This window comes from Chinchilla lanigera, unplaced genomic scaffold, assembly GCF_000276665.1.
Source record: "Chinchilla lanigera isolate Chin_1 unplaced genomic scaffold, ChiLan1.0 scaffold00095, whole genome shotgun sequence".
Classification (NCBI taxonomy): domain Eukaryota; kingdom Metazoa; phylum Chordata; class Mammalia; order Rodentia; family Chinchillidae; genus Chinchilla; species Chinchilla lanigera.
In genome coordinates this window covers 8219088-8222698 of record NW_004955496.1, presented here as the reverse complement: position 1 = coordinate 8222698, position 3611 = coordinate 8219088, and the positions used below count along the sequence as shown (strand labels likewise).

Genomic DNA, 3611 nt, shown 5'->3' with positions numbered 1-3611 from the left:
TAACACCTTTTTGTTTTTGTGGGGCTTTTTGGGATGTGTGTTTGTTGTTGTAGTAGTGGATGTTGTTGTTATTGTTGTTTGAGACAGGGTCTCACTATGTAGTTCAGGCTCATCTTGAACTCACTACATAGCCCAGGCTGATTTTGAACTCCTGGGGATTTTCCTCTCTCAGCTTCCCAAGTGTAGATTACAGGCATCCACCACCAAGCCCCCAGCCTTGTTTAGTTTTATCTTTTGAATTTTCAGACACAGTCTCCCTAAATCACTAAACTGCCTTGGCAGGTTGGGCTCAAATCTGCAAACTTCCTACCTCAGCCTTGTCCTTCTGGAGTGCTAGGATTATAGGTGTTCACCACCACACCCAACTACTGTTGTTGTTGTTGTTGGTTTTGCTGTTGTCCTTACCATAGTAAGAAATGCATCGCATCACATACGGCTGGGGAAAAGCTGAATACAAGTCAGTGCTATTCAGCATACAGGACAGGGGAACTCTGGATTATCACTGCCAGCCAGCCAGTGACATGAAGAACATCATCTGGGGCATGTTGGAGGCTGAGGGTCTTGTCTGAGCAAATATTGGGAGTAGTGGGTTATTCCCTCCCCAGCCAAGGATGCTGCTCTCAGTATGGAATCTAGCCCAAATCCAAAAAAAAAAAAAAAAAAAAAAAAAAAAAACAGAAAACAAGCTAGCCAGTCTGCCAGCCAGCCAGTAAGTGTGTCACATGTGGTGTGGTGGTACACAGACACTTAACTTTAGACCTAGGCAAGCTAAGAAAGGCAGGAGGACCACCACTAGTTTGATGACAGCCTGGAATACATAGTGTGTTGAAGGCCTCCCTGCAATACATGGAGAGTCTCTCTCTCACAAAAAAAGAACCCCCCCCCACTAAGGACAATTTCCCTTCCTATTTTGACAATGAAAGTATAAAACTCCAATATCTAATACAGGCTCTCAAAGGCATTCCTAAGTGGGATGTGGTTTGCCAGTAACTCCAGAATATGATTAGTTTAAGAATATGATGAAGACACTGGTTCAAAACTTTTTTTCATGTTGTTATGGCTCCATATTGTTAAGATAAAATAGCAATCCCCACTTAAACAAGAACACTGCTGACAGGGCCAAGGCAAAAACCAGCTATCAGCTTTGCTAGCCTGGCAGTGTTAAGAGAGCAAGCAGTGAGGCAACTCATCCCAGCTTACCCACATCGAAACCCTGTGAAATTCACTGTCTCCCATTCAGTCCCACACCATCTCCAGAACTCTTTTCCCTCTCCCACCATTCCTGGTCACTGGCCACTCAGTGTGCCACTTTTCTTGCATAAAGGGATCAGAGGTTGCTGGGCATTGTGGTCCATGCCTAGAATCCAAATCAAGCAGTCTGAAAGGCTGAGAAAATAGGGAGCAGAGGTTCCAGCCAGACTGTGTCTCTATATAAAGGGCTGGGGCTGGGTGTGGAGGCTCATCACAGCCAGCACTCACTTGAGAGGCTGGGATAGGAGGATTGCAGTGAATTCTGGGCCAGCCTGGACTCTGTAGTGAGTTCAAGGAGGCCAGCCTGAACTACACAGTGAGTCCCTACCTCCAATAAAAAGAAAAATCACTATCATTCCCTGTTCCCTGTCCAGGTATAATTTTCAGGAAGGGTGGCTTTCACTCCTACATAGCAATACCACATGAGATTTGCCCCTGTCTGGTAGTGGGGAAAATAAACCAATACCAACACTAGATTTTGGAGTGTTGAGGTGACTCAGTCACTGACACTCAACCCAATCTTTCCTACCCCACCTCCCATTCCATCCAGGATTGGAGAGGTGGACCTATGCTGTGCAGTGGTCATTGTGGAAGACACTGCACAGAAAAATAAATAAATAGAAAGAAGAGTTCACCATCTGGCACAGGTGGTGGGGGGTAGGGAAGCAGCTGTGGCCTTTTGCTCCCACTCACTTTCAGTGCAGAGAGGTGCCTTGCACAGGGTGAAGGGCAGACCCCAGGCAGTGTTCCTGTGGTGCCATTCAGATCCTGGGCGCACTTCTAAAATCTTCTCTAGGGAGAAGGACACCTGCCTATGGATCAGAGAAACTTCACGCACTCCATGTTTTTGCATTTATTTATATATTTATTTTGTGATCTGTTGTTAGGCTTCTCAGTTCTCACCTCAGAGAACAGGGGCAAGAAAACCGAAGATGTTGGTTCTCAAGGGGAAAGTCTCTGGGGATTCACTATTTTCTCTTTTTCTTGAAGAGAGTCATTGTACAGTGCACACTTACAGTCACATGTCACATCCTCATGGGGTCATTGTCTTCCTATCAAGGCAGGAGAGCCAATGAAGTTCTACAATAGAGAGAAGGGAATTCAATGGTTTTGTTCTCACACCAGTGTTACGCTGAACCTTCTGAAGAACATCAGGTGAGGGGGGCAGTGTGTTAAGCACAAGTCATCCCAGTTCTTCACCTGGGTGGAGAGGGAGGCAGAGGTATTGTTGGAGCACAGTGTGGATGAAACAGAACCTGCTGTTGGGTCATTTGTTAGTCCATCCACCCATCCAGGTACAGGAATGTAGAAGCAAATTAATGAGGAAATGAATATAAATATTAAAAATCCCAATCACAGGCAGGTACAGGAGCATACACCATCACTCAAGCACAAACCCAGGACAAACAAGAGGGAGCACAAACCACCACCAACACCTATCATGACTTTCCATGATAGCACATGCTGTGTTTCCCAGACCCAGTGTGCACATTTATCTTGGTACTTATACTCTTTTCCTACTTTACTCACCCCAAGTTCACTTAGCAGAGCCAGTTTCTCCCTACAATTTTCACTTTTGCTTTCAATAACACAAACAACAAAGCAAAAGAAAATAAAACAAGACAAAGCAAAATAAAACAAAACAAGACAAAACAAAACAAACACACAAGCAAGGGAAATGACTTCACTCACCTGGTCAGAGCAGAGGTGGCTGTTTGAGAGCGAGAGCAAGAGCAAGAACAAGAGCAAGAGTGAGAGAAGTATACATGCGCAATCCAGATTGAGGCAGGAGGATCCCCTCAAACCCAAGGCCAGTCAGGGCTCCGTAGTGAGTCCAAGGCCAGCCTATCTCACATAGCAATAGCAGCAATAGCAGCAATAGCAGCAGCAGCAGCACCAGCAGCAACAACATAAAAGAAAAAAAAGAAGATAGGGGAGAGAAAAGATGAAAGAGGGCTGGGGAATGCAGCCCCAGGGGAGCACGCCCCCAGATTCAATCTCCAGTAAGGCAACAGATACCTGGGTGAGTGAGTGAGTGAGGAAACTGAGTGCATGCATAAATTTACAAACGGATGAAAAATATAGTTCAGAGTTCACTGTGTTGAATATCTAGTTGGTGGGGCAGGGAGTGGGGTATGAAGAGTGAACAGAAAACAGACAAAGGAAGGAGGGATGGAGAGAAGAAGGAAGAGAGGGAGAAAAGGAGGTAAAGGGAGGGAGGGAGGATGAACCAGGCTTGGTTGTAAAGTCTACAATTGGGAGTTATTCTGAAGGGTACGAGGCCAGGCAGGGAGAGTTAGTGAGACCCTCCCTAATTCAAGGTAAGAAAAATCAAAATGATTTGGGAAATAGGAGTGTGG

The 3611-nt window shown here is 45.6% G+C and overlaps 1 long non-coding RNA gene across 1 annotated transcript in view; it reads right to left on the bottom strand.

Annotated features, from left to right (window-relative positions):
• Window positions 1-2095: 2095 nt before the first annotated feature.
• LOC102027319 overlaps window positions 2096-3611 on the bottom strand; it is a 17091-nt gene continuing 15575 nt past the window's right edge. The window contains exon 5 of the long non-coding RNA XR_001231403.1: window positions 2096-2331. This is a non-coding gene — a long non-coding RNA (uncharacterized LOC102027319). The remainder of the gene's footprint in view (window positions 2332-3611) is intronic.